Source organism: Pteropus alecto, unplaced genomic scaffold (genome assembly GCF_000325575.1).
Source record: "Pteropus alecto unplaced genomic scaffold, ASM32557v1 scaffold121, whole genome shotgun sequence".
Taxonomy (NCBI): domain Eukaryota; kingdom Metazoa; phylum Chordata; class Mammalia; order Chiroptera; family Pteropodidae; genus Pteropus; species Pteropus alecto.
The window spans coordinates 5,448,067-5,471,597 of NW_006434369.1; the positions used below are offsets into that span (position 1 = coordinate 5,448,067).

The window sequence follows — 23,531 nt, forward strand, 5'->3', positions numbered from 1 at the left end:
AAGCTCTCTGTTTATTCTCAGGCCAGTAATAATAATACCTGCAGCACAAATATGTCTTTCCCGTGCAGAGCCAACAGCTTCTGCTTCTTTCAGAATCCAGCTCTGCCAAGAGGGGGGAAGAGATATTACTCGGTTATGTCTGAGGTATTAACTTTCACCTTGATAATACTTGTTAAGGAACATAACACAGGGCAGAGCCTTTTTAGGAAACTGATTTTAACTGTCCACTAGAGGCTGTAATGAGACCAACAATGTCACTTGAGACCAACCCAGGGTTTAAACTGTAACAATTACTAATTTTTAAATGGAAAAAAAAAAAGTTGTAGAAACAGAGAAAGAGTAAACAGTAGTAGTACTATTTAAGCCATGTATATGTACATGGCATTTCAAAATGTGAGAATAAAATTATTTCCAGGGCTCTACACCTTCCTAGTTAGTATACTTATTTTTTTTTATTTCTGTAGCACGTCTCTACAATTTAGTGTTGAAAAGCTGACACATTTCTCTTGATGATTCTGTATCCTGCTTCAGTTGGTGACTAACCGTTAGGTCATAAGTAAACTCAGCCAAAAGGTTTCTCAAATACAGCCTACAGTCAAAAGTAGTGGCTTCCAGAGAGAAACTTACTTGGAGAGATCATGTTTCTTGACACCGGGTTCTAAGCACCTGAAGGAGGTGAAATGCTGCCCCGACACCTACTGGTCTTCCAGAATTATCTGCAGCAAGGGGAACGCCGCACTGAGCTCCCTTTAGCATGGGTTTGACTTCTCTTCCTCCAGGTGCCACACCTGTTGGCAAGGAGCATCCCTCGAAAAAAGGTCCCTTCCCGTCCAGCTACTAAAAAATTGAGTCCAGAGGAAGTTCTTCAGCGCGGATTCACAAGAACTGCCATTTAATGCTCGGTTTGCTTTATCTCCTACACTGGTTACCTCATTTCCGATTAAATTAATGATCCCGAATTAGCTGCGAGAGGAGTGCGCGGGTCGTCTACCAAGGCTAGAGCTGGGTAGTTCAATACTCACAGCAGATTTCCAGACCTGCAGAAAGAGAAAGGAGGTCAGGGAGGTCATCAGCTTTACAGGCAGTAAAGGTGTGGGTGCACGTGCAGTCGGGGGGGGACCCTTAAAACTTTCTAGAGTTGCATGCAAACGTACTCCCCTCGGCCCGATGGTCTGGGTTCCCGAACGCCGAAGCTAAACCGGTTTGAGGGTTAACGTGCATGATGATCGCAGTCAGCCCTCTTGGACGCTTTTCCGCGCGCCCGGGACGAAGGGCACGTAGGGATGAGAACTAGCCCGCCTCCCCTCCCCCCTGGGGTATTTCACTGGCTCTGAGCCGGAGAATCCTCCAGGGTGCCTGAGTTGCACCCTGCTGTTGCTCTGTCTCCTCCAACTAGGTGCAGGGACCCGGGGAGGCGCGCGAGGACCGACCGGTCACCGCTACAATTACCTCATCGCCTCAGCTCTCTGCCCCTATCCAAACCTTGCAGAACTGCCTCCCTCTGGCCGGTGTCTTCCCTCCCGCTCCCCGCCCCCTGATCCCGAGCCAGTCTTGGGAGAAACGTGCGGGTATACCCGAAGGCCGCCAAGAGCGGGCCACGAGCATTGAAGGGTTAAGGGCGAGGGCTGGCCGCCCGCCGTGCGCTCGCAGGGCTCCAAGCCGCTTGCCCTGCCGCCCGCGGGAGGGTGTCCCCCCTCTACCCCCCTTCCTGGTCGGATCCTTGAGCTGCGGCGGCGGCAGCCAACTGCTCCATATTTGGCTTCTATTACACATTTACATACTGGAGCGAGCGAGCGAGCGCGAGAGAGCGCGAGGGAGGGAGGGAGGGAGGGAGGGCGGAGGGAGGAGGGAGCGGAGCGGAGCGGGGGGAGGAGGAGGAGGAGGAGGAGGAGAGAACAGAGTATACCGCAGACATCATTTCTACTACAGTGGCGGAGCCGTACAGGACCTGTTTCACTGCAGGGGAATCCAAAACAAGCCCCGTGGAACAGCAGCCAGAGCTACAGCGGCCGCAAGACACTGTTTCTCTCCCTCTGCCCCCCCTTCCCCACGCCACCCCAGATCCATTTACACTTTACAGTAAGTGGCGATTTTTTTTCTCCTCTGATTCTGTCTCTCCCCCTCCCCCATCCCCTTCTCCCCTGATTTAGATTAAGATCCCCCCTACCCCCGCTCTCCTGAGAGCGGCCAAAGCAACAACCAGCAAACAAACCCCAAATCCCAACCGGCGGCACGGAAAACAGCTGGAAGAGGAACGGAGGAAATCGACGCGGCATGTTGTGTTGTGTGTGTGTGTGTGTGTGTGTGTGTGTGTGTGTTATGATTGTGAAGGTGGAAATGGTTCCATCAGCAAAAATATTTTTATAACATCCACCTCAAAAAAATGATCTATTCACATAAACAAATCTTAATCTTCGCTTCGCCCGGGCTGGGGGCGCGGGCGGGAAGAGCAGCCGCAGCGCCGGGCTCGGGAGGCTGCTTGTCCCGCTGCGAGTGCGGAGAGCCATGTCCTTCTCCCTGGAGGTGGCATAGAGGGAGGTGGCGGTAGCCAGGGGTCGCGCTGCCCCCTCCTTCCGCCGCCTCCTCTTCACCCCTCTCCCCAAAGAGGGCGACGAGAGCAAGCGTGTCTGAATGAGGGCAGGGCTACCCCCCGGGTGGCTACCTGGCCTCGGAGCCCCAGGGTGAGGGTCTCCCTGCGGAGGCCGGCCTCGCCGGGCATGCAGTTGCGGACCAAGAGGGGTCAGCACCAGCGGCGGCGCCGGGACTCTGCCACGGGCAGTGGGAGCGCTGGGGGCGCAGAGGGTTGGGCGCTGGGTCGCTAGGTACCGGGAGTGCAGTGAGAGTGGGGGTGGCTGCCCTGGCTCTGCTGCCTCCGCCGCCCTGTTGGTACGGCCGCTTCCTGATCCTGTGCAGCCGCCGCCGCCCGGAGCCGGGAGCCCGCGAGCGCCCCAGCCCGGGCCGGCGCCCCTGCCCGCGGCAGAAGCAGAGGAGCAGCGACAGGCGCTGCCCTGCCTGCGCCGGGAGTGAACGGCTGCGCGGCTGCTGGGAGGGTGAATGAAGCCAGGAGCAGAGGTAGGAGGAGGCGGCGGCGGCGGCGGAGGAGGCGCTGCGGCGATTGGGATGCGCCCCGGGGCCCCGCTGCTCGTTCACTCCGGGTCAGGCCAGAGACGCTGCCACTCCCGCGGCCGCCGCCGCTTCCTACGTGGTCCCAGCGCAGCGCGCAGGCCGGCCCCGCTGGGGGCAGGGAAGGGGCCGGGCGGGCGGAGTGAGAGGTGAGGCGGCGGCAGAGCGCGGCGGGAGTGTGAGTGAGTGAGCGTGCGCGCGCGCGTGTGTGTGTGTGTGTGCGTGTGTGTGTGTGCGCGCGAGGGGGGGGGCGGGAGAGCGCCGACAGGAGCTGTCGCGATGGGGAGGGGGCCCTCTGAGGCCACTTGGGTGACTCTGCAGCGCCGGACCCTTCCTCAGCTCCCCGCCCGCAGGCCGCCTGCTCAAACTCCGTGGCTTGTGCTTTCATTTTATTTCAGACCACGTAGGGGGCTGACTGGAAGCGATGAAACAATCCAGGTTTTCTAGAGAGATTAAGCAAAAACCTTGGTGGGGGGTGGAAGTAGGGTGGTCGTGGAGATCCTGCCAGAAAACACAAAAATCAGTTCCTAAAGACGGTGAGGTTCAGTTTAGTCCCGTGGCGGCTTAGTTGTGTTTTGCTCTCAGTATATAATCCTACAGATAAGGGTAATATAAATACTTCGGAAGATTGGGAAATTGCTGAAGAGTAGTAAGGGCAAAAAAAAAAAAAAAAAAAAAAATCGGAAGCTGGTTATATAATGCGCGATGTGGCTAACGAGAACGGCAAGCTATTTTTATTTTGTTTACCGTATGCTATGCAGTAGGGACTCCTCCAAACTGGTTCTGTACCCGAAGAGATTCTTAGGTTCCCTGTAAGATCCACAGGATACAATTAGCAAAATTAGAAGACCCCATTACAGCCACGAATCAAATGCCTTAGAATAGCATACTCCCTGCACATCCTTAGTGCATGCACGGGAATGCGTGTATGCAAATAAATTCTCCTTTGGCAATTAAGTAGTCGTAGCTCAATGACATTTGTGTTTTATAATGCAGGCTGCTCTTAATATTTAAACATCATCGTTACATATCGCTCAGAGCAGAGGGTAGTTACTTGATCGTTATTTTTAGGCGCAGCTAGTTACTTTTCAACACTTTTAGCTAAGCCATTTCTGTTTGGGTTTCTGAGGAGCCCTGCAGTTCCTAGAAGCCCCTGTTAAGCCCACCTTGTGGTTTATTTGATGGTTGATGGTAGTTTGATACTTGAGCTTTTGTTTGGAATGAAGCTTATGCCTGGGGAAACCACCGGAGAGAGGAGGAGAAAATCCTGCACATGAACTCTTGGAAAGGGATTGCACCATAACTGCTAATACTGTGGCATTTAATCTCCTCTGACTGCCCTTTAACTGTGCATGCATCAGTCAGTATTTTAGCAGCTCCACAGACAAATAGGCTTGAGTGCCCCCTTCTACATAAAGCAGAGGTCGAAGTCTCTCCAGAACCTCCTGTTTCCCTTTCTCCTCTTGTAGGTACGGGTCAGTGGTGTAGCTTCTCCCTCCACTTACTTACTCTAGTCCTGATCACTCATGTAATTAGATCAGGCTGCCATGGCAACAGACAGTGTTCCTCAGTCCATTCAGGTGGGTTTGTTTTGAGCCTGGACTACTCCAAGTGTTTTATGCACAGTATTTGTGTTGCCCAAGACAGATGAGAGACTTCACTATTTCAATTGCATCTCCTTTCAGTCATTTGGACAGAAGACACTTGAATGAGGCTTCTTTCTACTCTTATAAAGGAGATCAACAAGCAGTTCTTACTGGGTGCAGTATGTAAATGCCTCTCCCCAGACAGTCAAAGGAGCCTGACAATCCTGCGGGTGTTTATTGTGAACAGATCAACAAGTATTTGGTACTTGTTAGAAACCTTTCAGAGCTGATTAAGCAACATTTCTTTTGCTGTCTGGTGCCCTTGGCCTTGCAGGCACTTAACCCTTTCAAGTGTGAACGTGCTCATCCTTTAACCTACATTGCTACTAGTTATGACTGGTTTTCTAGAGGGTTTATTCAGCAGAAGTAATTTATTTGGGAAGGATAGCCCATTGTCACATTTTAAAAACTTCACAGCCATCGTAATACCGAAAAATGGGACTGACGATAGGCAGCCATTCTTCATTTGGATCTTTTGGCCTTTATATCCGTGGTACTAAGTTAAAACGTTTTTGTCTCAGAAGAAAGATGATATAGGCCTGTAGCTGGTAGGCTGATAATGTGTGGTACTTTTGCACAATAAACAACTTGTATTCTATTTTAGGATATAATTTAATGAGCATTTAATAATTTAGAGTGCATTAGTCAACTCTTTGCATTAGGGCACCTCCTTATTAAGCCTATTTAGCAAAGAAAAATAATACTGTTGCAAAAAAAAAAAAGAAAAAAGCTTTGGTTGTGGAAACTCTGTGTTGCTCAGGCAATCCAAATAAAGAGAAGTATTTTAGTAACTCTGATATTTGAAGGTAAAAATAATTGAGAATAATCATGTCTTGATTTAGTTGTGACCCTGCCAGTCGGTTTACAGTTTTACAGTCCAGTAACTAAATCCGTAAATCCTTTTTTTCCCCCTGGGGCTAGGATTAAGAGAGCTACTTACTCCATCCGGGGTTGGAGGTGCAGTTACAATTTCTTCTAGTGAGTTTATATAGTTAGTAACTTGATTGTGGTCCTCTCAGATCGAGCTTTCAGTGGTTAATATGAGCTATTATTCCTAGGAGGTAAATAGATGGGAAGCAAGGATATAAAATAAGGCACAGAAGTGTAAGTTTTATGCAACACCTTGGAGGTCCTGGATGGTATTTTGCAACATACAGAAAACAGTTTTACCTGCAATAAAATATGAACATTTATTTTTAAATGCACAAATTTATGCTAAAATAAGTATGAAAACTGTACTTTATTGGAAAGTGTACAAGTTAATATTTTTCTCTCTGGATTTCATTTTAAGAGGGTTTGGTAAACAGAAATGAAGAGCCTTTGAATTGTTTTCTACTCGTAGAGAAAGATTCAAGAAAAACTCTTTAGCCATAAGATTACATGTCAAATGCTTGTAGAGAGCCCTATATTTCAACATACCTTGCTCAGTTGTCTGCAAGTCCTGGGAAAGGCCAGCCCTAAGAGATTATTAAAATAATAGTGAACACATTTCTGTGACTCTTGTTTTTGTTGACATACAGAGTTTAAGGACTCACATTCCTTTTGTATAATGTGCCTTTATTTTTTTTACATTCTGAAATGTCAAGTGGATTTTACTTTGGCACTTACCTTCAATGACAGTTTCTGATGACTAACAAATTGTGACACTGGCTCATTTTGTTTCCTATTAGAAGTTAGTCAATAAACATTTTACTAAAACCCTGAAATTTAGAAAATGTAGGCGTGAATGTTAATTATTTAAACTATTGCTGTCTGAAAGTAACACATAGTTTAGGCTCTGAAGAGCTTAAATACTTGCATATGTAAAGGGATAGTGCAGTCAGACAAAACATCATTTTTTCGGGGGGAGAGTGTTTAATTTCTATTGCTTTATGTTTTCAGAGTAACGATAATTTGATTGGCTTTTGTGAGAGATTTAGATATATGCAATTTAACTGCTTCAAAGAACAGATTTAGTTCTGGTCACACTTGCAAAGTTGTCAAAGTAGGCCCTCATTTTGTTAAAAGCATTGAAAATAATGTCATAGAAATCCCAGTAGAGAGAATAATTTCTGTTTCAGGACTTTACAACAGGACTGCCTGCCCTGTTTTTAAGAATGAAGTTTGTAGCCATCAATTATGCTGTTCAAATTTTAGTTTCTTTTAATTCAGTTTAATAAAATACTCATTCAAAAAGTCTTTAAGAGATGATATAATAATGAGTATACTGAGTGCTAATTTTAGAGACTATTTTTAAATGTTGGCTGAAAGAGTTGTAACTGGATCAAGTTTTAAGAAAATATAAATCCTTAAAATTTATAATTCTTATAAACTGAACTTTTCAGGCTAATGTATGATAAATATTTGCGCTATATATTACCATCACAAGTGTACTAAAACATGTTTAGAACTTTACAGACAAAAAAAACAAGAAGCATTATATTTTCTTTGACATATTTGATGTTAGCAGAAATGTTTCATTGATTTTTCTATAACTTTTAATGCATCCCATTTGTGGAGTAACGAAAATACAATGATAATTGCCACAACGTAAGCAAAAATTAGATGCTACCTGAAAATTACTTTTCAGAAAATTCATTGTAGTGTAATCAGAATTTGAGACTTAAGGAAGCAGAAGTTTTCCTGATTATGATGTTTCGATTCAGGCTAAGAGGAACTCTTTTTTCTACTTGCGTGCTCTTTAATGTGATGTTTTGAGGGAGTCATTTAGCAGAAGTTTTTAATGATAATCTCCTAGCTGCTAACCTAGAAGAGTTTATGCTTCTAACATTCAAAGAAAAAAATATATTTTTTTGTCACTACGTGTGGCAAATTTTCTTTTAATGCACCCTTAGCTTTAGCTTACTCTCCTCAAAGTATTTATATCCCCTGTATTTATATTCTTTATTGACTAGCACATCAGTATTATTTAGGCCATTTTTCTTAGTAATCTTTCACTCTTAATAGTATTATGTTTTATTGCTCTTCTGTGCTTTTTAAATATTATATATTTTATTTTTAGTGTATATATTGTATAAAACAGTCTATAGGTTATTTTCTTATATATTGCTTGCATTTTTTCCAGCAAATTCACTCTGCCTTGTTTCTTTCCTCTGATGGAAAACAGCAAGTTATGCTAACTCTCTTAATTACTCTGGTGTAGCAACACAAATACTTTTGAAATAAGAAGGCATAGCAATGCGAGAGTAAATTAATATTTTACAGCATTTGCATCATATTTGACTGTTCTCTGCACTTCAGAATAGCAGGAGACTGTAATTTGGACTCTATAAAACCTTATCTGCCAGGTGATATGTAAATAGGATCGTGTGCACACACATCGATATACAGGCAAACACCCTTTCAACTGTTAGCTCATAAAGCAAGTGCTGTCTGCATGCAAATCCACGGTAGCTGCACCTTGTTTGAAAATGATTATTCAGTATTTTGATGCTTCATTTGATATTACTAGATAAAAATCAAGATCCTCCTCTTAAAACAAATACTGTGTAAGAGTAAATAGAATTTTGTGAGCTTCTGTTTAACTTGGCTACTATTTAAATTTGTAACTCAACAAGCTTTTTAGCAGAGGGATAGTGTCTTCAAAGACATTATCATCTAGAACAGCTTACCTTTTTTCTTTGTACTCAGAGATTCCACATGGGAAATTCAAAGACTAGAAAACCAACTTCTTTTGATTATCAGTCGCAGACTGCAATAGATGTTTAAATAAATACTTGGTGAATGGATTAGTTAGAAGTAAGAATACGTTGGCTACTATTCATTACTTTGAAAAGTGTTGGAAAGCAATTGAAATGATTTTCCTTTCCAGCTGGGTTGTGCTCTTAAAAATAGTGAGTGTGTATGGATGAAAATAATCATGACTACTGAGATGTGTTGCCATGTACCCAAGGATAATTGGCTCACTTAACCTGTTTACAGATTATTCACATTGGAGATCATATTCATAGCTCCAGAATAGTTTCTTTCTGACACCCAATATAATCCTGGGCCTGTTCCTTCCTACTTTTACCTGGCATGGGCTTAGGACGTCCAAACTAAATTTAAAATCAGCCTAAACAAATATGCAGATCAGCTCCAGTAATCAAAGACTGAAAATCAGTCCAGTGATGACTAGTTCGAGGATATTTTGTAATAACTATGCTACTGATTCTACTTAATGTGGACAATTGGAAATTGCCAGCATTTAAAAAATATGATTTTAATAGACGGGGCTGAAACTATGTTAGCAGATCAAGTCCTCAACTTCTTCCATTTCTATGCATAGGTCTTTACCTCACAAAAACTACAAGCACCAAGGTCCCTGATGGAAAGGTATATGGAAGATTCATTCATTCTCTCATTCATCCATTCACAATTCACTCATTCGTCATACAGTGGATAATTTTCACTTTACCATGTGTAAAGCATTGTGGCAAAATTAAAACGATGTATATATACATTCAGTAATTAAATAATTTAAAGTTTAGTGGAAAGTTTAGTGAATATGTGTATTCTTTAAATTTTTTCCTGCAATTTGATATTTTTTTCTATCTCATTAGTCTGGTATGCTAATAACTGTGCTCTTTCATGATCGTCCCTCAAGTTGCATGTTGATAGTAATGTATGCCAACTTAAAATTAGACTTTGGCTCAATTACTATTCAGTCCATGCCCATTTTCACCTGATATTCCTGTGATACCAGCATGTGTTGATCAGATGATTTGTTAGAATCATTAGAGAGAAGAATGACAGTTGCTGGCTCAAATCAGGAGCCCAACCTCTTAATTTGATTGAAGGGATGACCTTTTTGTGTGTTGGCCTCCCTCCGAGCCCTGTTGAGTAAAACCAGACCTGCATTTTGAGCTGGCTAGTATCTGTAATTCTCATGGAACAAAAAGCAAAATATGATGTTCTTAAAGTTAAGATTTGTGTATAGACATTTTAAGTGGAATTATTTTTTAAAGCACTTTGTTCTGTTTTTCATTTTGATTTCCTCTCTTGCACTCCCTGGACCCATATGCCTCATTTGAGAATGTTTACTGGTATCACGGAATCAAATCTCCAGTCTCCTAGAAGTCAATCTAAATTTCACATTTAAGAATTTGGACTTTGTTGTTTTAGGTTAAGCTTCTTCACTTTTTGAAAGTTATAGGTTTCATTTTCTTTCTTCTTTTATAGGAGTCAGGGTGGTCCATTCAAACTGCAGATTTGTTTGTCATCCTTGTACAGCAGTCTTTTCCTCTACGGCCACTACAGGGAAGTGCATCACCTATCAGGTGAGAGTTTTGCGATGTTCTCTAGTTCCCATATGAGGATAAAGTCTGACCTGGAAAAATCACCTACTAGCCATGCTTTAGCACTTCGTGGACTTTTTAATGTCATTGTCTTTGCAAACTGTATTGTGTGGGAAATTGAGAAATTGACAAGAGGTTTTTATAAAACTTGCATTGAAGTATCTCTTTTTGGTTTAATTTATTTGGTTGATGGAGTCAACATTTGACTTTGCGATGCTTGAGCCTGGCCATTTTAATTGTCACCTTTACTTAATGCGATGAAATGTTTTGCTATGAGTTATCGTAAGTCACAGTTTTCATGTTTTAGGTTTTTGTTGTAGAATGACACATGTGTAGGGAGACAGAGGCCTGTTTGTTCAGTGGCAACCAGTATTTGTTGAATCTTGAATTTCTCTGTGTCTGTTTGGATTTTACAACTTCCTGATTTCCTCATGTACAGTAAATGTTTCTGGTCTGGAGAGTCATGCAGACACGGGTGTAAGCAGGGATGATGACTCATGGTTCTCTGTTGAAAAGAGAACAAGAGGATATTGCCCGAATCAAGTCAGGAGAGATGGAAGTTAGACAGAAGTTGGAGCAGTAAGGGGTTGGGAACACTGGTGTACGCAACCATGTGAAATAGATCGCCTCTTTCTGTTTGCCTTGGGAGCAGTCCTGCTGGAAGCTGTAGAATTAGACTAGTTTAGAGGTTTCCTGAGACTGACTGGGCAACAGAATCACCTGGAGAGCTTAAAAAAATGGAATCTGGGACTCCACCCTAGACCTTCAATCTAAATGAACCCTAATGGTCTCTTGGAATCATCTTGATGCTGTGTAGTTTTGGGAACTGCTGGATTGGGTGGTCTCCAGACAGCTCTTCTTGCGTCATGTTCTATTTCCTTATTTGGTGAGACACGGAGTCTACTTTCTACTAAACCTCACATACAAAAGTCTGGATTTTCAACTAATTTGTTAAGAGGTGGATATATGCTTTACCAAAATGTTCATTTTGAAAATGATTCACCAGATTTCTTTAAATAAAGAGCTCCCTCTTTATACTTAAGATCCAGTTTTTAAGTTACTTAAAAATTCTGTGGCATCTGAGAAAAGAGCATGGGGCTCAGGGACCAGCCTGAGTTCACATCTAGTAGAGCTGCCACTGTGACCTTAGGCCATCCTGTAACCTTTGAATTTCTCATTTTCTTTGTGTAGAAAATGGAGATAATATTAGAACTTTCTCTTAGGGCTGCTGTGAGAATGAAATGAAATTATATACATATACTGCACAGGACAGTGCCTGGCGTATGGTTTGTGATCCACAAACATAAACTATCATTATGATCAAGTAACTTATTCCTTGATAGGGTTATTTTAATGTTGTTTCTTGATGGTTGCTTCTGGACCATACAGGACTTGAAAAAGTAAATATACCTGTATCTTGGTCTTTGTAGGCATTTGTAGTTCTTCAAAGCAAATGAGGCTTTTGTTTATTTTTCTGATTTTGTTAGTCCAGCTCTCTTACTGTGAGAGGATGCATATGTATTGTTTTCATATTGTTGTAAGATGAACTGATGAGTTGTATGCATAGAGGAAGTTATTTTTGATTTGAGTAAAAACAAACCAAAAGAAAAACCTGAGTGACTGAAGTAATATGCCCCAGAAAGGATACTCAGAGAAGTCCCATTTAGGGATAGGGAGAGAAGGGTACAGAGGAGGGAGAAAGTTATCATAAACATTACATCCTTGTGAAATATGGAACTGGGCTGTGTTAGGGAGGTGTTCTTTGAAAGGAAATAGGATAACCCTGGAGTTCTATGCAAAGGTAAGCCTCTTAAGGTCTACAGGTATCAGCTGAATGGAAAGTGGTGGGATGCCTTACTGCTACTTTATCCTTAGCGATGTTACCCATTTTAACAGTTACATGCTAGGCAGAAAATCCTCACATTTAAGTTTTTACGGAAGTACTTCCATTGCATATGTGGTTAATACATTTACAATTTTTTTTAAACCTGTGGGTGTTTATTAGAGAGTTTTACTGTGCAAATGTAGGCATCAGAAAATCATATCTTTTGGTCAGTATGTGCAAGCTTATTGAGACGAGATTGAGGCTTTTATCATATATTGTGTCTTATGAATACTCGTACTCATAATACTTGACAAAGTAGTGCAGAGTCACCTTGAATTTTAAGCAGCTGACATTTTCTGTGATTGCATTTAAAGGAAGCTTATAACCATTATTTAAACATTTTGCATAAATAATGGCCTCATTACAGTCCTCACAATTGATGGCTAAACGTGGGCAGGGAAATAGTATCATTCATGTCGTACTCTGTTATATTCATTACAGGTTTTTTGTTTTTTTTTTTTTAAGAAATTAAAACCTAGGTTACAATTATTTCTGGTTCTAGTTATTTTCTGGGTAATGATATAGCTATAGCAAAGTTATGACCTAACTCGTTCACAGTCGTTCTCTGTGTAAAGAAATGTCACAGTCACTCTATGTAAATTCATTTATTCACTGTGTACTTTTGAAACTACTACATAGTGCCGTGGGCATGAAAGTAAGAGCTACCAGAAAGAGGTTATACTGTATTCCTCGTGGTCAGGTAGGGGAAAGAAGAAATGCTCTGAAATAACTAAAGCAAAGCGGAATGGGGTGGGTTGTACTTACCAGGGTACATTCTAACAGAGAAGCAATTCAGAAGAATGATGCTGAGTAGGATGATGAGGAGAGACTGAGGAGGAGGGATCATTTGAGTTCAATTCTGAAGGCTGGTTAGCATTTCTGTGGGAAGAGATGGATAGAGCAGGAGGAAGACCATTGAAGTGGCCTGGATATAATAAGCAAGTGCAGAGTGTGTAACTGACAAGGCCATTTTGGCAGAGGCACAGGTGCTGGAGGACACCTGAGTTGCTGGAGTCTGGCTGACAGTAGAGACTGTGGGAATAAAATTGCTGAGAGGTCAGGTCTGGAGATAAATTTGGAGGAGTCATTGGCATAAAAGTGATCTTCGAAATTCAGCTTTGGATTCTTATGCCTGGCAGAAATTATGACAGGCAGGAGGGGATGATTGTTATTTCAGGGATGGCATCAGTTGGCATAAAATATGTAGGGAGAAGGTAAGAGGCAGCGGAGAGGAGCTGGGATGTGGCACAGCCTTTATATGCTTCCTCTTTAAGACCTTAGGTGGAGGAAGGGTGGGTGGAGAAGTGGGGATGATGCATGGGTGGGTAATGGGAGTCTGCCCTAGAAGCTCAGGCACCTTGGAAACTCAGCTCAATGAAATCGTGTCAAAACCTTTATTCCTTTAAGACCTTTTAAAAAATAGGAGCGTGAGCTAATTTTAGCTAAACCTAATATGTGTGTATATGAAAATGAATGCTGCTTTTGAAATTAAGCGCATGCAGTATCTCTTTTCATAGAAACAAACGACCTCTCTATTTTCCTCTAAAGTTTTATTAAGATTTTCAGTCAAGCCCTGTACATGTTAACAACAATTCTAGCATTTCCTTTGATCTTTTCCACCTTTGATTTATTCATCTTGGGTGATATGCGTAAATCACATTGTGCCATCTACTTGACCCTGGAGCAATTGTTCATTTTTGTGACAATTCATTTACAGTACTTTGATAAATCACATTAATATGAGTGTGTTTTATAACTTTAGAGGCTTTTCTGGTGGCTTTTATGTGAACTTTTAAAAATTTAACACACGTATACACATACATACACTAGGCTCAGCTTTCTGAACCATTCGGCTTCCCATTTATACTTTATAGAAAATAAAGAAATCTAGAATTAGTGAGCATTGTCTGGAGGGAAAGATCCTAAGACTACATGGTTCAGAATGAAGGTTAAGTATGGAAATTATCTCTTTATGTTGCTGTTAGTGGGCAGTCTGTTTTAATATAATTAGAGGAAATTTGAGGACAATTTAAGTTTTTTATTTTGACTTGCATCGTTTAGATGGGCTATCCGTAGTCTCCCAAATAGCTATAAATGAGTCAGTGACTTACCTATCTTTCATAAAAGACAAGAAAGTTAGGATAGGAATGAGAGAGATGGAGACAACAACTCCGGGGCAGATCATCCTGTCTGCAAATATTTAATAAGCATCTAATGTGTGAGAGGCGTTATGCCAGGTAGACCGTATAGGAAATTTAGAGTTGATCGGTAGATCACACTTACTGTATACTAACTCATTTAATCCTCATCGTGGTCCTTTGAGGGAGGCACTGTTGTTATCTCCATTTCACAGACAAGGAAACCGAGGCACAGAGAGAATGAGTAACTTTCCCAAGCTTGACCAGCTCTTAAGTAGTAAAGTCATGCTTTGATCCCAGCCTATACTCTTAATTGCCAATATGCACTTAAGCCTGAGCCTTGCCCATAAGAAGCTTACAGTTGAGTCCAGAAGGCAAGGTGTAATATCTATAAAGAATTATAGTGTTTAAAGAACCATAACAAAGTGCATCATACTCTCAGAGGTTAGGATCAGAGAGGGACTCAGAGGCAATGAGCCTCCCTTTTTGATGCCAGCCTTTCTGTTCAGAGTCATACAGGCTGTCTTTGTGGTGTTTTCTCCCTTTCTTTCACTCCTCCTCATACCTTCCCAAGATTCCTATGTATTTTCAATAATTATTAATTGAAGAAAATGATGACAGTGGCAGTATGCTTATCTGTGTTTGGGCTCCAAATGTTGTTTGGCATTAGGAGTCCCAGTGAGATGTTGAACTTTTGACTCTTCAAAGAGCTCCACTGGGTCATTGCTCAGCTTGCAAGATTTGGCAGATAGGAACTATTTATCTCTCCAGTTTGATAGGCGGTGGGGTGGTGCTGAATGCAAGCTCTAAGAACAAAACGTGCAGCGAAAGGAGGTCACGCTTTAGTCACGTGGCCATCAGAAAGCTCAAGTCTGCTATACCCTCCAGTCCCTGCCCCTCCCAGTCTCTCATTTTCTCTCCTTCACTGGACCGGTGAGTGAATCTTAACCAACTCATGTCAGAAGGATAGAAAGGAAAGATCACTTTGCTCTTAGCCAGTTTAGGGAAGGGCAATTTGTCTTTCTCATGTTGAATGAAAATTACCAAGGATTAAAAAAAAAAAATCTTCCGAGGCAACATCTCTTGCTCTATAGACACACAGAACAGAAGACTTGGGATTCTCCCCATGCCCTAGCCTGGCAGCCCCAGCCTCCATCCCAGCTGTAATCATATGTGATGCATTTTTATTTACAGATTAGGAGGCTCTGACTGTGGCATATGACTAACCGGGAAGCTCCTCCCTACAACAGTTGTATGTCATCTGCTTCAGAGAACTAATTGCTTGGCAATTCCCCTTTGGTAATTCCCTCTTTATTTTCTGATGAGTTACTTAACAGTGATGGGCTTGTTGAGCAGAGCGTTGAGTTTAATGTGTGCTCCAGAAACTCCTGTAGGCCTGGGGGATATGGTTTTCGAATTCTGTGTAGCTTTACCGAAGGAACACTGAAACCATTATGTGACCTGTTAATATTTCACTCAATACTAGGTTAAACACTGAGCAGTGTGCCGCTTTCCAAAAGAAATCAAAACCAGGCTTCTTTTTAAAATATGCTCCTGTGCATTTGAAAATTATTAAAAAAGAATTTAATATTTATAGAATGTTTAATGCTAATTTAAAAATATGATTTAGAATGGAGTGGTTTTCCAGTACACTGCAGAGTGAGTGTGGTACACTGGAAAGTTGTTGGACTGGTAATTTGGAAACTGAGTTTCTGTTTCCTGCTCTGCTGCGTGGTGACGTGGGTCACTCACTCTACCTTGCTGGGCCTCAGTTTCCCCACCTACAAAGAAAAAAAGTAGTTGAAACAAATAATCTCCCAGGCCCCTTCTATCTAACATAGTACAGTTGCATGAATAGATTTGATTGTAATTCTTCCTCTTGGCTCCCCCAAGACCTTTGCTCTGTCAAACATCATTTGCTGTTGTTTGACTTTGTTAGGTTTTGTATTTAATTAGAATTTACATTTTAGCTATTATTGTGTCATTATTTATAGAGTAAGTCATAAGTGGTGCCTAAAATCATTTATCACCCCATCTATATTACTTTCATACCTTAATCCTTCCTCTGCTCCTTTTTATTGTTCTTACTGCCATGCCCCATACAACATCCATTTCTGGAATGCATGTGTTATAACTGGAAAGAATCTTGCAGCTTATTGAGGAGTAATTTTTTGCAAGGAGGGTGCAGAAGCTCTGCCCTTCTTTGCAGTAGTTTCAAGGGTGATATTCTGCTTTTAATACTCAAGTAGAAATCCTTTTGATGTCATTTGGTTTTCCTGAATGAAGGTACAGGTTTGAGTCTCGAGATAATTCCCTTTTTTTCCTGCCTCAACTTTTGCAGTTAGTGTGTGCAGCATTACCTTGTCTTATTGGTTAATTTATAAGCAGTCCATACTATTTCTTGATTTATTGCAATTTGAATAATCTCTTCAGGCAGTTGGTGTAAATAGAAGTGGTAACATTTAAGAGTGTTTTGTTTTGATTCATAAGCAGAGAGGAAGAGAAGAGACAGTATTCATAATGGTTAATATAAGGAGATTGAGGTTTGAATTCTGGCTCTGTTCTTGAGTTGTGACCCAGGCCACATTTCTTAAATCTGTGATCCTGAATTTCCTCCTCTGTAAAATGGGGATGATGGCATGTATTCTACCAGATTGTTGGAAGGATGAATTGAGCATGTACTATATATATTATACATGGTAGGATCTCAATACATAATTTTTTAAAAAAGAAACTACAGCAGGGGAAGAAAGTCTCCTCCAGCACCATCAGTGTCCAAAAGGAGGTAGGGAGAAAGTGGTGTGGGGGGGGGGGGGGGGGGGGGGGGGGGGGGGGGGGGAGGGGGGGAGGGGAAGAACAAAGGAAAGAGCTGTATCTATAGGGGATATTCTGGGTACAAGGAGTACCTCAGAGCCCCTCTTGGGTACCCTTTGAATCAAATCGACCTTTGAAACTTGGGAACGCCTAAATACCCTCCACTGATCTGGCCATGATGTTCTGCCCACAGGCTGATCTGCTCCACAGAAGAGGGTGTTCACTACTCCATGATTGATAGAAATATTACATTTTAAACATCTGTTGCCTATACATTACAAGAATAAAAGAAAAGCTTTTAAAAACAAAAGTTCCCTTTGTTTCTACCATTTCAGTCCATAAATCGTGTTCACTTTTATATGTTGTCTTCTAGTTCTTGACAATTTAACATATACCTTTTTTCTCTTTTGCCTTTTCCATTTAGCAAACACATTCTCATTTGCAACCTAGACTTTACAATTATCATTTGCAAGGATTATTCTTAATTTAAGTTTTGTATTATTTTCGGACATTTGAGTTGTTTCTAGTTGTTTACTATTATAAAGCTGTGGTGAATATCTTTGTACACTTAAGTACTAACTTAGGATACAGTCACATCAGAAGGCTGTTAGAGTACTATAGGGAGCCTTGATCCAAATTGCTTTCTAGAAGGCCGGTACCGATTTACATTGTTACTGATGACATATGAATGTGTCTTACTACAACCTGATCAATGGTGGGACTTACTATTTTTTGGCTAATCGAATAGGCTTCTAGGTTTTAAAATTTACATTTCTTTGATCCTTCTCAGAGGTAGAACTTTTCTATATATGTTTATTTACTAATTTTATCTTACACAATTAGCAAATGGGGGTCTCAATTTCTCATCTGTGTTAATGAATTCTTTATGTGTTCTAGATATCCTTTTTGAAAGTTGTATTTGCTTCAGCTGTTTCCCTAGTCTGATTTTGTCTTATTTGATGATCTGTTTCTCTTTCCTTCTGTGACTGTACCCAGGGCCAACCTGGAAGGAAGACGTGAGATTACCGCAGCTCACATTCTGTGCCAGGCTGGCCAGCAGCTAGCTCGGCTTTGCTGGGAACAGTCCTCATTCTCATCTGCCCACCTCTCCCCTTGGGAACTGCTCCCTGTCGAAACCCTAGTACTTTCTATTGTCAGGGGCTCCCCTTACCTCTTCCCCGCCCATCTGCTCTCCACGCCTCTCCTTAACCTTTACCCACCCTAGGCTAGTTTCCTAGCTGTCGAGTCTCCCCTACCCACTTTTGGGGTTCTCTGCCCTGTGTTGCTCTTGTTTTGTATGAATGAGTGAGATTGAGGTTCACTTCCTTCACGTATGTTCTCTGGCCTTAAGCACTCTTGTCACCCGCTGTCCAACTCAGGTGAATGTTTCCGGTGAGATCGTTACCCCAAAGAGATCATTTTATCTGGAAGAGAGTAGTTCTGGACCCCTGAGCAGGGTTGGTTCAGCTGAAGTAAAGCACCACATGGAGGGGGGCACCATTCAAAGGGGAGAAGGGAACCCTGAAGTTCTCTGCATAACCTCTCTGGTGAAGGATGAGACCGATGGGGTGGGAGGGCAGTTCGACCATGGTATCTGTGCCCCTTAGAGTGAGCTGGCCTGTTGGCCATTTACTTCCTCTCTCTTGCATGTGAATTTGTCTAGAAGTTGCCTCGTTGGTGGTAGGTGAGAATACCTTTGCCAGGTAGAGGGTATTCATTTGTGTTCATTGATGTGAGGGACTATATGCTCCTGAAAGAAGTTTTGACAAGTATGGAAAAGGGAGCCTGACATTAGAAACTGAGGCCTGGGCCCAGTGTCTTCAGCAGCATCCTGTGGGAAAGTGCCCCAAGGCCTTTTCTACCTCACTCTGTTCTGGCAAGTTCCAGGTAGGGCCAGAAAAGACTCTGGATGAATTTTGTTTTGATTACTCTTCCTCTTTCCAAGGCTCCATCCATTTCTAGTTCACTTCTGGAACTACTTTTGTCACCGCAGCCTAGACCACTGAAAAATAGGACCCTGACTTATAGCTTTTTTGGGGAGACAGCCTTTCTATAAGGTGCTGGGAAAAGAGTGTTTCCCTCTGGCCACTGCCTCTGGTGCCTGAACTGACACCATTCATAAGATTAGCAGTTTTTTTTCTTTCGTAAGTCATCACAGGCCCATAAGGCAAATTTATTTATTTTATTGATAGGAGAAAAGATGATCTGGTTTTTTATTTTAAAATCTCCTTCTGTAAAACTTTGCAGTCTATTGAGTTTGAGGGAAATATAGTGATAATATCTGAGCCCAAATTTTGGTGTTTTATTTTGGCTTTCCTATTCTATTGAAGCATCTGTAATCCTTTGTACCTTTCTCGACTCTTCAGAGGAACAAATCGTCTTTTATTTCATCTCACTTTTATCTAATGAACAGTACTATTTTAACAATCTGTGTAAACAGACGCAAAAGGAGGGAAGAGTACTTTTATTTTTTCCTCTCAGCAAGCTTTAGATCCATTTCAGTCATCCTAGAGATTAGAATAGGCCAATGTGCGTAAGAAGCAATGTTAAAATGAAGAAAAATGTTTTAGAATATGACCCTGAATCATGGATCTTGCCAGTAATGTATGAGTCTTCTCCAAACAAAACTCTGGAAGTCATAGTTCAAATCATCCTTAAGTCCTGGAGAGAGCATGGTTAATATATAGAAATGAATAAACACTAACTGTTCTGTGTGGAGAACATTCGATGACTAATTTCAGAGTTTCTTTTTCTAAATGGTGCACTTTATACTCTTTATTCTGAAGTCTCAAGAAATGATTTCTTTAAAAAAAATAATATTTTTTAACTTTCCCATTTTAAATGTACAGGCTCTTTAAAGACTTCACTGGGATGAAAGTCCTGTGTTTTTCTGTTTCTCTTGTAGGACTAGTCAAAACTACCCTTTCTCTTGGGGATGTTTTGCAGTCTGTGCCTCTGATTTAGTAAATACAGCCTTAAAAACCATATAGCAGTAGTGGCTAGTGTGTCATGGGTCTACCTCAGCTGATAACAGCACATCACAGAATTCAGAGCGCCATGGATAAAGTGTTTCTCTGGATAGTCATGACTTCTTGGGCAGAAAGTATCCTTCTCATTTTTCAGAACCTACGAGGTTGACTGATTTGGTAGATTCTGGTGGCTTGAACACATGTGGCCTGTGCTTTAACCATGGCTTTCTGACCTGAAGTTCAGCTCCCTTCTCCATCATCTCGTACTGCCAAGATACCCCAGAAATGATGTAGTCGAGTCTCTGAATTTGTAGACTGAAAAGATACCTTTGCTTAATTGATTTGGTATACTAGAGCAATTTTGAGATAGAGCTAGAAAGGTGAAGAGATGCAATAGCGCTACAATATTAATTACCTTTTCAAACTTTTCATTATAAATTTAGACATTGGATGTTTTTGTAGTGCCTAAGCCTAAACTTGATGGATAGGTAGAGAGTGTTTTTCCTTTTGCAGCCACTGCACTTTTCAGGTTGAGCTTCTGGAGCTGTATTTCCTTTAATGCACCAGTGTTAGCAAGGTTAAAAACATCAGGGAAGCCAATTGATCTTATATATGGAATCTTGAAATCTGATGCCATCTTCTCTGAGAAGTCTTTTCCTGTGTGGATGGGAAGATTTGACAGTCAGATCATTTCCTTATCTGTGGGTCCCTACTGTCTTGCTGTTGGATGTTACAGAAAGGGTAGAGGAAGCTTATCCAGCCACCTGTGAATCTGATTTATGCTTCCTGGGCTGGAGGGAGCGAGTGCAGGACACTGAGTGGCTTCCATGACAAGTATCTACTGTCCTATGACATCTAGCGATTAATCTTTTAGTAAAAACACTGTTTGTCTCTTGATGCCAGAAGCAGGTATAATAATTGTTATGAAGACTTTTCTTTGCAGAAGTAATTTGGTGGCTGATGATCTTGCTGTTAGTTTCAGAAATACTTAGAATTTGATTCACTTCTAGACTTTACTGAAGCTAGATTTCTATGTGGAAGCCTATTAGTGATACTGCAAATGAGACAAAACCTCATCTCTCTTTTAGGCATCCCCCTGCCCCTGTTCCCCAATCTCTTCACAACTTTTTCCTAGGAGTCAAGGCGATTCAGTCTGGCGGGGGAGTTTTGCTTGGTGATGGAGTAGCTAAGAATGTTTCTCTCTAACAGGTCACAGAGAGTGCTGTTGGACATCTCTTCTTGCCCCAAGATCTTCGTTGGAAGTCCACGGGACTTGGTGTCTTTGCCGTTCAAAGTATATATGAACTCGCCGGGAGGCATAATGCGTCACCATTTTATTCTGGGCCACCCTAAAGGATGACTCCCAGCTTCAGAGATCTCCTCTTGGACATCATCCCTGAGAACCAGTGTTTTAGCTTTCACATTGTCTTAAATCTGTTTCTGACTGATTTTGAGCTGGCTCAGGCTTAGTCATTAAATGGCCAAGACAGTGTTGAATGTTCTGCTTGATCAGCTTGCAGTTACACACCTTTTGTCCCTTTCAGAGCAGCAACTCCCTCTTGGGCCCTTGTTGAGTCTTTACACAGATATGCTAGAAAACAGGCACCAATCCATTCTTTCCATCTTGGCGTTTGCCCACAGGCATAGTCCTGGGATGACCTGGAGTAGAGGCAGTGGAGGATAAATTCATCTTGCTCAGACTTGTTCAAGCTAGTTCTCGCCTGTCTCTTGCCACAGATCTAGTTTTTAAATACTCAAGTGATTGCTTTTGGGTAGGAATGTGTGGATTGTTGGATTAGAATAATTTTCTCCTTGGATTTCTAGTGTTTACATAAGTAGTTATAAAAAATGCTCTATCACTGATTTTAAGTAGTGAGCTTATTTTCAAAAGTTGCAGGTGCTTAACGATGGTATGGAATAAAAATGTAAGATTTTTTTTTTTTTATTGCAAGTTGTAATACAACCAAAAGGTGTTTATTAATTTTTGTCGGGAAAGGGTCAAACTGAAAATTTGCAACAAAGACAAACCAGAATAGAACAAGTGCAAACAGAAGCTGACAAATATATGCCCCTTGTTGGGAGTTCAGCCCATGGAATGTTATGTAGGACAAAAGGAATGGAAAAGATATTTCAGTAACATTTTGTTCTCTGTCAAAAACCTTCTGAAATATAAATCTGCTGTGTATTGGAGAATGGATACAGCAATTGATTCAAGCTGAATAGCTTTCATTTAACTAGAAGATCCCACAGAAAGCAGTTCTTGTTTCAAAAACCATATTTTTGCTTTTCTTGACTTAAAGAAAATTGAATTCATGTTTCCATATCTTATAGGATTGTTTTATGGACAAAGACACAGGTCACATCCCATCTCATCACGGTAGCTATTGTGACAGCAGATAGAAATATTTCTAAATGAAATAAAAACATTTCTAAGCCATGGCCTGTGGCCCATAGTGATAATTCTAAATTGGCATTGTGAAACTATTTGCAACTACAAATAATTCAGTCACAGATGTGCTTTAAAAAAAAAAAATTTAATTCTAGTCCCTTGCAAGCATACATAACCATACACATACTTCACCTATTTTCATAGTAGAGAAGGAGGAATATGACTATATATAATAGTCAACAGATTACCATCTTTCTTCTCCATGATGACTCCCAATTATTTGCTTCCAATTATTGAAATTTCATAAGTGCCCGCAGATATGGATGTGTCCTTCTTAGGGTCTTGTCATGTCAGTCAACCCAGTCAAAAGCTAGTATAACCAGTGTTAGTGGTTTAAGAAGCTGAACTTCGCAATTAAGACTCCCCATGCAAAGTGTGTTCTGTTTCTATTGCCCATTTCTGCTCTTCTCAGTGAGAAATTAGGTGCTCGTTTTTTTCTTTAATTCCCAGATCATTCTGGCATTGGTCCTGGGGTCATTGCAGAGTTAATTTTTAGCAATAGCTATTACTCCTGAAACATTTTGGCTTTCTGTGGCCTATGGTTCAGTAGAATCTGAGGTTTTCCAGGTATATCAAAGACTTAAACCTAGAACGTCTTAAAATTTTAGGGGTATTGATCAAAAAGAAAACTTCTCTGAGAATAAAGATCTGTTAGGTTTTAGCCCCATTCTTCTTTCAAGGTTTTTAACTGGATGTCTTATATTTATTTATTTTTCCCTCGTGTTTATATTAATGTGCTACTTGGGCTTATTGTTTCTATTTGGAAATAGCTTTTTCTTTGAAATAAAAATACATGGCTCCAAAAAACATAAAACTGTTCCAGCCTGCTCATTCTTACCTTGACTATCTTTTCTTATTGCTAGACCATTGTTTCTCTTTCTACTTCTCTTCTGGGATTTTATCTTGCTCAGCAGTTCTGGTGTGTAATTCTGAATTCTATGGTTTGAGTTTCCTGACAAACTTCTCCTTGTATCTGAGTCCATTTCCTGTGCTTAAAGCTTTGGCATTCCATTCACTGATCCTAGTAAAAACTGAGACTTCTAGTGCTAATATTAGTCCTTACAACACTATTAATTTCTTCCTATCCATTTCTTACTCCATTGTTATTTCTCAAAGACAAAAATTTGTCATTAAGAGCTTTATTTTGATGTCATTTGCTAAAGATCACCTGGATTTTTCTGTTTTATTGATACTCTGTACACTTCAAAGTGCAGCAACCATCAACAGGTCT

At 41.2% G+C, this 23,531-nt stretch overlaps 2 long non-coding RNA genes across 3 annotated transcripts; one reads left to right on the top strand and one right to left on the bottom strand.

Annotated features, from left to right (window-relative positions):
• Positions 1-426: 426 nt before the first annotated feature.
• LOC112477639 lies at positions 427-2,303 on the bottom strand. 2 transcript variants are annotated; one of them, XR_003045536.1, is made up of 2 exons: positions 2,213-2,303; positions 427-1,037 (listed from the first exon to the last, which is right to left on the bottom strand). It is a non-coding gene; the product is annotated as an uncharacterized LOC112477639 (long non-coding RNA). The 2 variants fall into 2 exon arrangements; XR_003045535.1 differs by lacking the exon at positions 2,213-2,303 and adding an exon at positions 1,450-1,779.
• A 7,629-nt stretch (positions 2,304-9,932) lies between these two features.
• LOC112477638 lies at positions 9,933-23,114 on the top strand. The gene is made up of 2 exons (XR_003045534.1): positions 9,933-10,027; positions 21,061-23,114. It is a non-coding gene; the product is annotated as an uncharacterized LOC112477638 (long non-coding RNA).
• The last annotated feature ends 417 nt before the right edge of the window (positions 23,115-23,531 follow it).